General features: G+C 34.8%; 1 protein-coding gene across 1 annotated transcript in view; it reads left to right on the forward strand.

Moving 5' to 3' along the window:
• The first annotated feature begins 1,116 nt into the window (after positions 1-1,116).
• Positions 1,117-14,735, forward strand: part of LOC123667888 (talin-1) — a 95,602-nt gene continuing 81,983 nt past the window's right edge. The window contains exon 1 of the mRNA XM_045601722.1: positions 1,117-1,310. The gene's annotated coding sequence lies outside the window, so the exon portion shown is untranslated. The remainder of the gene's footprint in view (positions 1,311-14,735) is intronic.

Here is a 14,735-nt window from a genome sequence, read left to right on the forward strand (position 1 = left end):
ACCGATTCTAATAATTTTTAATTTAATCGAAAGCTGATGTTTGTCATGTGGTCACATATAAATTTCATTGAGATCTGATAACTACTTTTCGAGTAATCTTTGATAACGCGCAGTTACTTGAGTATTTTTTCGTCTACCTACGTTGTATTACTCGTCGGTGTAATTGAAGTCGGTTTTTTTTCGTTTGCGAGCAAACACAATTATTAATGTTGCACATAAAAAAATAAAAACATAATAATTTATCTAAAAATTAAAAAAAAAGTATTTTGGGGTGGACTACCCTTAACATTTAGGGGGATGAAAAATAGATGTTCGATTCTCAGATCTACCCAATATGCACACAAAATTTTATGAGGATCGGTCAAGCCGTTTCGGAGGAGTTTAACTACAAACACCGCGACACGAGAATTTTATATATTATTATTATTCGTGGAATTATGTTAAATTAATTAAATTAAGTATATATAGGGCCTGTCTTGTAAGACGTTGATTAAGTTAAACTTGGCTTATTCTACCGATTGGTGAATAAGTTTCAGATAGTTATTTACGTATAATCTTATTCAACGGATAAAAGCTTTTGGACGTTGTTTTAATTTTTTTTACCATTAAATTCCATCTATCTGTCGGATATTCATATAATAAAGTTATTGTTACTATAAGTTATGGTAAATAAAGTTCTAATTGTCTGTTTTACATGCTAATGGTAAATTGTTAGAAATGCCTATTACTAACTCATATTCGAGATAAAATGTATCAGCATTTACTGACTTTTAACTTGATTCAAAATTTGGTATTAGTGAGCATCATTTGGGCTAAAAATTGTATGATTTTTTTTTAATATAACCTATGTCGGCAAACAAGCTTACGGCTCACCTGATGGTATTACCGCAGATTATGGACATCTGCAACACCAGAAGCATCGCAAGCGCGTTGCCGACCCTACCCCCGTTTGCTCTTTCCCTGAGCCTTGCTTTCCCTTGAGCTCTGGTCACATTACTCACCACAGGATCACAACATTGCTGGAAAGCAGTGTTATTTAGCTGTGATCTTCTGTAAGGTCAAGGTACTTCCCCAGTCGGGCTTCATATTTTGAGTAGGAAGTTTTCTGCTGTGCCCTACTTCAGTTTAATTTTATATACATACTTAACTAATAATTGTTTACTTATTTCCAGGTATAATAAGTTGAAATGTGAGACAGGAGAACATAGAAACACGCCAAACAGTGCCTTAAGTAGTTATAAACAAAGTGAACGGAAGCGAGGAGTGCAAACGAACGAACACACATACGAAAAAACGAAATATATTTATAGGTAAGTTTATTTATATATATTTGTTATACATATGCTATTTTAATGGGGTCAAACTTAAAACTATTTTATAGGAACTAAAATTATATTGAACTTGGTTTGAAAGGTATAAAGGAGTTCCAATCTACAATAGAGGTACCTATTTAGTAATTATGATTTTAAAAGGTTTTGATCTGAAGATGGCCACTTGAAAATCATCTCTTCCAATATCAAATATTAGGTTGGAGCTACTAAAATCTTTAAATCCTATCAAAATTACTTTAGTAATATAGTTATCAACATGTTTTCTTTGAATGTTTCTCTGTATTTGCGATAAATAATTGTATCTATTGCCATACAAATGAAAACCGACTTCAATCGAAACTGGCAGTTAATAATTTTGATTACTAGCAAAACGAAAAAACAAAAAAAAACCGACTTCGATCGAAATTGGCAGTTAATAATTGTGATTGCTAGCAAAACGAAAAAAACCGACTTCAATTACATCTACAAGTAATACGACGTAAGGGGACCAAAAAAATAACAAACGCACTTAGTCGTCATTACGATTTTCGAAGATTCCCCTCGATTTCTCTGGAATGCCATCATCAGATCCTGGTTTCCTTATCATGCTACCACTTATGAGAAATCTCCTTTCTCACAAAAAAATAATCCCATCAAAAACATTTTCATATAAAATGTTGCCAAGACGAGATCATATGGCTCGCACTGTCAAAAAGTGATCAGATCTCATGTAGAGCCAAGCTTCTAACTCTACACGCCCTAACTCTACAAGCCCTAACTTCACAAACTCTACACCTTAGTCAAAATATGTGGCTTGGCCGTTTCGCTACCGTCACGTGGGCGTAAGGTGAAAAATTTATTCACTGTTTATTATTCTTCTTTTTATTTTTTCTTTAATAGAACTATTGCATAACAGAAAAGTGTGACGAAGTTATCCGCGTACACACATAAATATATATATATATACGGTCGAATTGAGAAACCTCTTCCTTTTTTGAAGTCGGTTGATAAAATGAGATGACGTCGTTATCGTTAGCTACGTTGAAAGAAGTTTCAATTTAAATACGCATTATTTGTGATAACTGAAAAAGTACTTGAACGACCACGCTCAAATATGTCAACCATCACACGACAAGCATCAGCTTCTGTATAATAAAATCAAAATCAATCAAAATCAAAAACAGCTTTATCCAAATAGGCCCAAGAGCACTTTCGAATCGTCATTTTACAAATTAAAAGTTTAAAAATGATTATTATTTTTGTAAACGTAAAGCTACCACCGATTCGGAATGTAGATTCTGCAGAGAAGAATCGGCAAGAAACTCCGCAGTTACTCATTTGAAAATTAATATATAAACTGTGTTTTAGTTCAAAATTAGTAATATCTTACATGAAATACAGCGTCACCAAGTCCACACATCTTTATCAACTATGTAATCCTGCACTGAATAATAATCTTGTCTATATATTTTTTTTTTTCGGTACAAGTAGCAAAAAGTTATGAAGTAACAAACTTTAAAAGAAAAAGTCAAATTGAGAACCTCTTTTTTTGGAATCGTTTAAAATGTAAATGTTCTTTGTGTGTGTCAATATGTGCGTTCGTATATTTTTTATACAATATTATGTATGTATGTGTGTATGTGTACAGCGGAGAGCAAAACTAAAATCACTCGAATGCATCACAGCGGGATGTGGCGCGTGGGTGGACTCCGATAAAAAGTATCGGGTTCAGCTGTTATTTTTCATAATCAAGCCGATAGAAAACGTAATGGCAATCGAATGGCATTATGATGTTATATATTTAGTTTTCGAGAACGTCTCTTAGGGGTGAGGGGATTTGGGATATTTTATGGTTGCCATATATTTGAATGAAAAACTCTCTTATCTTCGATTTTGGCCTGTTTTTATTTGACATCCTGCCACTGTGATATTTCGCTTTCAAATTTCTGGACCGATTCAGTTGAAATTTGACACGTAATGTGTATAATAATTATTATTTTATTATATGGCTTATGTAAATACTTGATTGTCACAACGTTGAGAAATTGAAAACAAAAGCGGACATAATGTATTCTCTTTCTCTTCTACTTTTAAACTAAATAAAAAAGGTTAATTATGGTTAGCAATAAACAAAGTAATAATACACACTTACATACATATTATCTATGTATACAAGCATAACGACATATAACGCTGTTATTTAAAAATCAATAATATAGCACTATATTTAAAAATCCATAGTAAAAAGTACAAATTATAAAGTTCAGTAAAAATTATAAAGTTCAGTAAAAATTCATCCCAAATCACCATTCAATATTTTTATTTAATTGAATACATTACAGCAGATACACAATTAACAAGATCGTTTCTAATTGTTCTAAACAGAAATATATATATAATAAACTCAAATAAACTCAACGATGAAATTGAATTAATGAAGAGCCACTTGGACTGAGTGCAAAATTGGCTACAGATCTGAGCCAAAGTGTCGCGAAACTGTATCTTAAAAGAATGGTAGTAAAGTCCAATTTTATTTTATTTATTGTAATTACTTTAAGTATATCAAACAAAAGCAGAGCAAACTTGTTCAACTTCAGCACGGCGATACATTTGACATGTAACACTGAAATAATAATCTTTTAACTAAAATAATATTTGGTTGTAAAGGGCTTGATGGAGATAGTGTACTATTAACGATATATCCCTATTTTAGCGATTAAAATAATATGGGTTCGAAGATTGAAGATTGAAGATTGATTTCAAGTCAAATTGATATATAATGTTTTTAAGTCGTTTTGTCGTCGCTTATGTTATTAATCAGGAATGAATTTTTAAAATAGGTTAACTTTCTGGCACTAAATTATCAGCTGTCATCGTAGGGTTAGTAGTCATTAATTTATATATTACTATCTGTACCCTGCGTGCTTTGCTACGTTTTTTTTTTGGTCGTACCAATTCAGGAACCTTTGTGGGCTCACGCACAACACTTTGCTGAAGATTATGACATGATCAAATGCATAGTTTACGATTCTATAAAGGACATACAGACAAACATTCATTTATATATATTTGTAGATTACAAAAAAGAGTATCTGCGGAGTTTCTTGCCGATTCTTCCTTGTAGAATCTACATCCCGAATCGGTGGTAGCTTCACTTTTGAATATAATAGTCACTTTAAAATTTTAATTTCCAAAATGACGATTCGAAAATGCTTTTGAAGCCTATTTGAATAAAGTGGTTTTTGATTTGCTTTTAAGTACGAATAATATATAAAGAGAAATTTGTTATATTGTACCTCTCATCTTTTTTGTATTCTACCTCAAACAATAAATTGATGAAATTGAATACACTTAGTAAAAAAAAAATAAAATAAAAAATCGACTACTATCGATATATTTAAATATTTTTTTTCTACTTTTACTTGCGTATTTGCTAATGCCTTGCTTCGAGTTTCTTAGATATCATGATACATAAGGATTAAATTTGGGGTTTTTTATACCTAACGTACTTACTCGTAAATTTAAATACTCGTAATTTTAAATATCATATTCGTATAATAGTCCTGTCCCCCTTCCCAGCAAAAAGCAACAAACTTTGAATGTACAATCAAAGCAGCCAATTTCTTCCCGATCGTAATAACAAGTAATTGCTTCGAATTATCAATATTTTTCTTCGAACCCCATCAAATTACACTCGATTCTAATTTTAAACGTCCACCGAGGGTCCTTATCTCTGAAACATCAGCAATCGAACTGTCAGAGCTAGCGAAAGGTTAACCCGACGCCGTCCTCGGTGATTTGTTCTGGGCCATCGCACGCTAAGTAAATATGCATAATTGTTCAACATTATAAACCCACGCCATCTTGTCCCATCCTACCCTTATTTTTGTACAGCGGCAGTTGTCTATTTTTCGTCCTGTTTTATTTATCGAGTGTCAATTTGTGGTTTATTGTGTTTTGAATGAAGGGTTAAAACCACGGTATTTTGTGAATTAAAAATAGTTTTTGACTACCAATATTTCTTGATAAATCGTGACGTTAAAAATGACATAATGTAAGACAAAATATTGTATGTATATCCTTTGTAGATGACGCAATAAATGTAAGAACATAAATAGTTTCTTAGCAATCCATTACTCGCTATTGTCTTTATAGATGCTAATGTCGAATGATGTAATTCGTAACGAGTAAGTGAGCAATATATTCGGTAAGTCGGCAACAGCTAAGTGAACTATAAAATTAATGATCTTTTTTTTATTGGTCATCGGCAAAAGTTCATCGACACTAAATCTACTTGTGACATGATAAGGGGATTAATAACTCCCGTGGCAGCCCCCAAAAAGGCCCGCGTCTTCGCTTCGATACGAATCAATAAACAAAATCACAGGCGCCGGAAATCCGAACGGAGTCCGAGATGCATTTCCATGTTTCACCGTCTTTTCACCCTCCGAATATCATCCCCAAATCGTTCCCATCTCGTACGAGTGCGAGGGAGACGGAGGGCGGCACGGCGCGTGCGCGGACCGACCCCTCGTGAACGCTGGAGAAGGTTGATAGTGGTGAATAAGAGATCCTGGCGTGTTGCCGGGGCAGAGAAACATTCCTCCGTGGATCGTCCGCGGAGGCGGAGGTCCCGCTCTCTCATACCCAGGATAAAACCTCCAAGCTCAAGGCTCTAAGTACCTAGCACTTTTTGAGCGACCGCAAGGCAGTACCGTTCCTCTATCTTAGCTTCTTTGATTTAGTCTCAAACAAAACATTTATTTCTGAATTAATTCAAAATACACCTGAAACTTCAATAAAATAAAATCAAGCCTTATCGGCGTTTAGAGGGTTACCAGGGCGTGAGAGAGCGAGAGGGGCTGCAGTATTATTTTAAAGTGGGAACGAGACGGCAGAATGTATCGCCGCCACCGGTCGAGGTAAGTGCCACTTGTGAGCCACGTGTTCGAACAAGTTTCGTGGGTTTCAGGTCGATTCATATTCAATTTAATTCGCTCCATTGTTTCACCATCAGCCATATTGTGTGAGGAGTTGGTTTTATCACTTTCTACCGTTAACTCATACCCGTACCCTAGCTTTGTTAATTTTATCAAAAGCTTAAAAGTTTGCTTAAAGTTTTGTATATTTTTTTCAGTACTTTTTTTATTTACAGGAAATAAATAGTCATATTAGAAATATTTGTTAGTCTAGAGCAGTCGGTCACCAACCCGCCTGCCCAGCGTGGTGACTATGGGCAAAACACATGAGTTCACGTTATTTTTGGCGTAAACTTGTGGAGGCCTATGTCCAGCAGTGGACTGTACAAGCTGTAATGATGAGCAGACTAATTTCTACATCTTAATATATTTTGATATCTATCTTAGCTCCACGTCCATTAATATGCTTTAGCATTATAAATGAAATCAAAGCGACAAGTTTCTAATTAAACATATTCGAAATGAGGCTATTTATTCGAACCAATCAAGCCCTTTATTAGGTCCTCCCTCGTCAGTGTAATCTGTTGATTCGAACTGCATCCTGTGATTAGCGCTCGTTAGAGCTCTTGTAGTGGATTACCGCGGTTACGCTGTGCTGCTCTGTGATTTAATATAGTGTATATTTCGTTTACATATTCCACCTTTTCGAAATTATGGAAAAAAATTGCCAATATTTTGGCATATCCGAATGGTTCTGTCTAGAAAGAAATGGAATTGTCTCCTAAAGACCGGTATCATTTTGTTTTTCTGTACCGTTTTAATATTCTTCTTAACCACGTCTACTGTTATATTTAATTTCAAATACTTGAGTAACGCCCTATTTTACTGCCTTGAGATTTGTAAGAGTTACATGATTTGACTAAATTTGATGTTACAACATCTTAAATCTGTCTTCGATATGTTCTTTCCCCATCTCACACATATCTATCTATAAAACTATGGAAAAACTTGCAATTACTAGCAATCAGTACGATTAAGGCTTAAAAGAAAATATCAAGTCATTTCAATTCATTCATTTCAAGTTAGCGCTCTTTGTTTTCTCGTACGGGGTACGTTCGTCTCCCGCTGTGATGATTGGTTTAGATGCTTCCTAAGTTGATTGATTAAGGGCTGCTCCCTCAGATCAACTGGGTGTTGGATTCTGTTACACATTAACATCGGTATTGTTGACTAATTTGGACTTGTTTTGGTCATGCTGTGTCATTAGGATATCTTATACTTTCAGGTTTTAATTGCAGTAATATTTCTTTTATTGTTCATTCTTATTTTATGTTTAATATTTAGATCGTTTCAATGTTTATTACGTGATACTACTATGAAAATTTTGTTTGTCATCTGTTGTCATTTTTAAAGCAAATTAAGCTGGAAATTACGTTTTCTAGAAGGTGTATAGTCTTACGTGCTTTTAATATGATATGTAGTTAGTATTTAACCGTATCTCATTAACTTAAATCCCCGATCTTAGAAATTACCAATCGGAACTGTAAATATATATATATACTAGCTGACTCAGCAAACGTTGTTTTGCCATATATATTATGAAAATTTAGGGTTGTATGTATTTTTTGATGCTAAATCATAATAAATAAAAAACAAAATAAATTATGAAAATATAAAAAAAAATTGAGGTGGACCCTTAACATCTAGAGGGATAAAATATAGATGTTGTTCGATTGTCAGACCTACCCAATATGCACACAAAACTTCATTAGAATCGATCAAGCCGTTTCGGAGGAGTTTAACTACAAACACCGCGACGCGAGAATTATATATATATAAATGCGTGAGATAAAGAAACGGTGTGGTCTGAAAGAAGATGTAGTGACAAAAATTGAGAAAGGTATGCTGAGATGGTTTGGTCATGTCGAGAGAATGAATGAAGAACGACTGACGAAAAAAGTGTATAAGGCGAGTGTGAGTGGAAGTGTTGGAAGGGGTAGACCTAGGCGGACATTTCAAGACCAAATCGGGGACGTCTTGAAAAAAGGCCAGGTCAAGAGTACCCTAAACCGACGAGCATGTATGAAGGGAATAATGAAAGTGGATGAAGCGAAACAAGTATGTAAGGATCGTAGCAAGTGGAAAGAAGTGGTCTCTGCCTACCCCTACGGGAAAGAGGCGTGATTATATTATATGATTATATGTAATAAATCGATAGGAAAGGTATAACGGTAATAAAAGTTTGTCACGTTTGTCTTTTTTACCATCAAACTCCACTTTATCTGTCATACCTATTTCTATTCAAAACATCGTAGTTTAATCACTTGTCAGCTTCATGATGTAAGCTCTATCAGAAACTTACTTGCGATCTTTATCAGCAAGCTTCGAAACTTCTTACACGATAAAAATACAAAGAAAAATATCGTTAGAAATCCGAGAAAGTAAAACATAAAAAGGCGGCAAATATAGCAACCAATAAATTTACTAAAATCTGTTTTTCCATGGAAACATAATCCTATAATTATCGTTAATATGATAAAGCCGTATTCTTCATCCCTCGTTCGTCATCCCCTAATTCGCTAATAGAAAACAGACTATCCGATTTCCGGATTCGGACGCCGTGACGGCTTCCGGCGTGTACCGGATGCGACGGGGATTATTTTTATATATTCAATCTGTTTATTTTTTCTTATTTTCTGTATATAAATAAAGATGTATAATTAAATGCGTCGCCGAGCGCTCAACTAGAGAACGGCTGGACCAAAACTGGCCGATTTTAAAGTTTTCTTACGATATTATGTCTAAACTTTTGTTTAAATAATATCGTCGGGTCAGCTAGTATGTAATATACTAGCCGTAGCTTCGATTTCACCCGCGTTCATTTTAGGAAACACGCACATAAATATTATATAGCCTTATAGCCTTCCTCAGTAGGACTACACAAAACAAAAATAATTTTTCAAATCTAACCAGTAGATTTTGAGATAGTTTAAATGAACAAACAAACTCGTCAGCCTTATATTATTATACATATAGATTACATCGTTCTCCTTTTGTCATACATAGAAGACGCCTTTGCCCAACTCTGAGAAACTTACAGCTTTTTCGAGTACCTAATATCCTAAAGGCAGGAAAAACCGCATTTTCTAACATGTATATTATATATAAAATAATTATATAACCTACCTTATATACCATAACGTTTTATAAGTAACATTGAGACGCAGCATCCAGGCGCCAGACAAGTCGGCGCCTGAGTCTATCGATCACACCCTCGCCCCACCCCCATTAGGTCGTTACAGGGGGAGGGGATACGCATGCGCGCAACTTGTTTGCGTTGTAGTTTTCGAGATTGATTATTATATAAATCAGGTTGAAAGCTTTAGTTATTATCTATGTATTATGTAGAGAATATATTTCATTGTCTATTTATAGTTACTAGTGGTCGCCCAGAGGTCGAAATTCGACCATAATTAAAAATTTAAATTAAAGAAAATAAAAACAATATGAAGCAAAGAACATTTTTTTTTTAATTTTCAATTTGACTACAGACTTGGACAAAAGTATAACATACGAGTGTGTGTCAAATACATTGCAGTGTGTGTAATGTTTTTTTTTATTGATTTAATATTTTTTTATGCATAAATTAAAAAAAAATATTAGCATTCTGCACTCCTTCTCTATATAAACTATAAGCGTGCGATGTTTCATACTCCTCCGTAAGCTCAATTTTCGTAAAAAGGGGTACAAAGTTTTTGCTTCACGTATTAATATATAGATTTTGAAATTAATAATCACATACCGTACCATACCATATTTAACAAATTTACCAAATGCCTACCAGAAATGCTTTGTTACGTGAATTTTAAGATTTTTTCTTTATATTTTTAATGTAAAAACAGCCATACTCAACACTGTGTTTCTACTACTGTAAGCTACTAAGCTTGTAATCTTTATCAAAATTCCTTTAGTAATGTATCAATAACTGGACATTTTATTATATTATTCGAGTAGAGATGTGCAAGTAACATAGGCTGTAAAATATCATACTTTAACTATTACATGACAGCGGTTGCAATAGCTTAGCAATAATTTAGCGATTAATTGTCGTACAAAGTTTGATTGTTGCTGTTGTGAACGCGGTAATTTCAGGAACTTACTGGTTCGAATTGTAAAATTGTTTTTGTGTAGGACAGTCTAATTACCGCGGAAAACTATATAACCAACGCGAGTGAATCCGCGGGCCACAGCTAGTTACTATACATAAGTACATAGTGAATAGTAAAAAAAACACGTATTTAAATAAGAAACATATATACATATGTATATCTTATCGACTGAGAATATTTACATAAAGCAAGTTCGTTGTGCTTATCTGATAATTCCATATTCGCGTTGCTGGTATCTACGTAATGTTAAAATGTTTGCGATTCGAGGTAACTAATTTTATCTTAGTACCTATATATATTTGCTGTGTGGTTACGGCATTAAAGAATATAGCCACCCCCTCTCTTCCCGTGGGTGTCATAAGAGGCGACTAAGAGATAACACAGTTCCACTACCACATTGGAACTTAAAAAGCCGACCGATGGCGAGATAACCATCCAACTGCTAGCTTTGAAATACTCAGGCCGAAGACGGGCAGCAGCGTCTTCGGTGCGACAGAGCCAGCCCTGCGGTCACCAACCTGCCTGCCCCGCCTAGTGACTATGGGCAACACACATGAGATCACGTCATTTTTGGCGCGATCTTGTGGAGGCCTGTATCCAGCAGTGGACTGCGATAGGCTGAAGTGATGATGATGATGATGACGACCTATAATATATTTAATAGTAAATAATTAGGTTAAGCCTGTGGTTTTACTTGCAATATTGTCGTATATTGTGACAAAATAAATCAAAATGAAAAGTTACTTTATTTTAAAGTAGGTTAAAAACCGCCTTTGTTATTATTTATTATATCATAATAGTTGACTTGGGTTTCATACCAACATTTTTTTTTGTATACGATCACAGCAGCCACTCGCAGTCCACTACTGGACATGGCCTACACGAGTTCACGCCAAAAATGTCGTGAACCCATGTGTTTTGCCCATAGTCACCACGCTGGGCGGGCGGGTTGGTGACCGTGGGACCGTGTTTGTATACGATACGATACTATTTATCCTGTAACTGTAACATCCCATAGGTATAGGCCTCCATGTCCATTTAGGAGAATGTTGGAGGTTACAATATTCTTTTGCAAACCTTTCCTTCTAAATATATTGACAAAATCATTTAATAATAATAAATTACACACATACACCACGCTGTTTATGAAATCAACAAATTAACATTAAAAATAAGTTTGATTTTTGAATCATTTTGACTTTCGTCCATTTTCCATTCATGGTCATTGTCACTTTCAATAATATTTTTTTCATACAGGCTCTATCGTTTCTTAAGCATTCCTAAAATATTTAGAAAACATCATCGAGGTACAGAATTAGACCTGCCACAGTCCTATAACTATATCAATGTACCAATCTACAATATATATATCTACTAGCGATCCGCCCCGGCTTCGCATGGTTGCAAAAACTATCAGTGTTCCTCTACTATATTATGCATGTATTATACATATAAACCTTCCTCTGGAATCAATCTTATTTAGGTACTAAAGAAAACCGCATCAAAATCCGCTGTGTAGTTTTAAAGATCTAAACATACAGACAGCGGGAAGCGACTTTGTTTTATACTATGTAATCTATATATATTTGTCGCATTATCTGGAAGTCATCGACAAAAGTCGTTAACAATCAGAAATCTTACACCATAATAGTTTTCTGTATCAGAAATGGACGGCCTTTGTTCGACGTTGACATCCCTTCAACCCCCCTTGTAACCCTTTGTTTTGTTGATATGTCACGTGACAAACATACAATAGATTCTGTTACGTGTTGGTAATAGGTAACATTTGTTAATATTTTACTTCGAATTGGTATTTGTTAGATAAAGTTAAGCTTTAGGGCAAATGAAAGATCGTTTTGGTTACAATCGATCACAATTACAATCACAATTTATGATTACGCTTCAGCTCGTAACTTCCCACTGCTGGGCATAGGCCTCACTCTCCATGTAGGGAAGAATTGGAGCTTGTTCTACCACGCTGAATCACTGCGGGGTGGTGGTTAATTTCTTGAAGGTATTTTTTATATATAACTAGGTCGGCAAATAAGCGTTACGGCTTACATGATGGTAAGCGATTAGCATAGCTTATAGACGCCTGCAACACCAGAAGCATCGTAAGCGCTTTGCCGACCGAGACCGAGAGTATTCCTCATCTCCCCTATTAGCCCTGGTCACCTTACTTACCAACAGGACCACAACACTGCTTGAAAACAGTATTGTTTAGCTGTGATCTTCTAAGGTCGAGGTGCTACCCCAGTCGAGGTGCTACCCCAGTCGAGGTGCTTTGTATTTTGAGCAAAAAATTCTTGATGTGCCCTAACTCAGTTAGTATTAACGACAGTTGTTCTTAAAAGGTGAAAATTTATTAGTTGTATTGAAATGAAAAAAGTTCTCACTGGAAGTCTGTACCGTCTTTCTCATATCACATACTCATACACACCTACATACAATGTATCTGTAGGGATAGCTCAACACTCATTTAATTTTTGTAGGATGTATTTCGTTCTTTATTTATGGCTTATCTACAATATTAATATTATATCTGTTGATGGAAATTGGTTCGTAAATTCTTACTCGTAAATCTTATTAACACGTTAAACACCGCCTTGATTTTTTAGTTTTTCTGTTTGGGCCATGGGTGACACCATGTAGTCGACAAACAATTTTTACGTTGGTGCCGCGGGGGACACCACATGAACGCGAGCCAGAGTTAACTTAAAAAAATATGGCATATATTGTAAGGAAAAATAAGTAAGATCTTTAAGAATGGATATGGTAGTGTAATAACAACATGTCATAAAAAAATTGTAAATAAGGACTTTTAAACTGGCGCCATGGACTAAACAAGCGAGGTCTAACTGGTGTCCCCCATGGCGTTCAACGTGTTAAATAAGCTATTACTTATTTATATATTTAAAAACCAACAGCGTTACAATTCACAGGTATATAATATAAAATTTAACATAATATTAACAAATATAAGGCCAATAATAGGTTTTCCTATGTATATATATAGGTATCTTAGTACTGTATTGAAAGCCGATAATGAGTTGAAAAACAAAAGAAAACGAAATTAAAGTTAATAGGATAGTAACATAAAGACGTGACCCATCACACTAAACATCACAGACTAACAACAAGACGTAGAATAAGTACAGTGAGTCTAAACGAATACAAATAACCATTGTGACATAATTTTTATATTTAACTAGCTGACCTGGCAAACTTCGTATCGCCTTATTTTTTTTTAAATATAATAATTACATATATCAAAACAAAATATACCCTATCTTTCAAGTTGGATCAAACTGCACACGGTGTGCAAATTTGATTAAAATCGGTTAAGTAGTTTAAGAGTTCATCGCGGACAAACAATGTGACACGAGATTTATATATATTAAGATTACAAATACATTACACTTTAATTTTATTTATTTGTATAGATAATAAAATGTTAACAAAACCATTTAAATCGAATAACGCAATAAATAAGGGCAATTATATTTATAATGTTAAAACATTAAAATAATAAGCAAAATTGAAAACGTAAATTTTCAGACTTCTAAAAACATAAAATGTTCAAAAGCTACTTATAAATTTAACACCTAGTCCCGATCTTCCCACAACAGACACGTACGTACAGCCCCTACCTCATTCCGTATGCCCCAATTCCGTAACCAGGCAACGAAAGCGACGCCGCGGTGACCCAGTCGGGGCTAAATCGTAACTTTGTTAAATTAATACCGTACCTATTTACTTTGTAATAATACTAGCGACCCGCCCCGGCTTCGCACGGTTGCAAAAACTACCAGTATTCATCTACTATATTATGCATGTATTATACATGTAAACCTTCCTTTTCAATCACTCTATTAAAAAAAACCGCATCAAAATCCGTTGCGTAGTTTTGAAAGATTTAAGATTAATAAAAGATTTAAGATTAATTATCACGTCGGGGTCACCAGTTTAGAGTTATGTGTGAGGAATCACGTCGGCCATCGAAAAGGGAGGATCCTCCACCAGAAGAGTGTTGTGTCTGGCGTGCTAACGGCCCCCAACGGTTGTTGTCGGGATCTTGTATAAATACTTAATCACTTTGAAAACTCTGATAGCGCGATGTAGCATACGTCAGTTTTCTCTAATTACGTAGTTTGTAGTCGTTCGTAATTCGCGCGATAGATGTCGCCACACATACATAATAGGGACAGAGAAAGCGACTTTGTTTTATACTATGTAGTGATATGAATATATACTTTATAAATAAATGAACATACTTTTTTTGAAGTGTATCTTTACGCACGCTTGACTTGGTGAGTAAGCTGGTGAATGCGTGACGA

The sequence above is a fragment of the Melitaea cinxia genome, chromosome 29 (assembly GCF_905220565.1).
Source record: "Melitaea cinxia chromosome 29, ilMelCinx1.1, whole genome shotgun sequence".
Lineage (NCBI taxonomy): Eukaryota > Metazoa > Arthropoda > Insecta > Lepidoptera > Nymphalidae > Melitaea > Melitaea cinxia.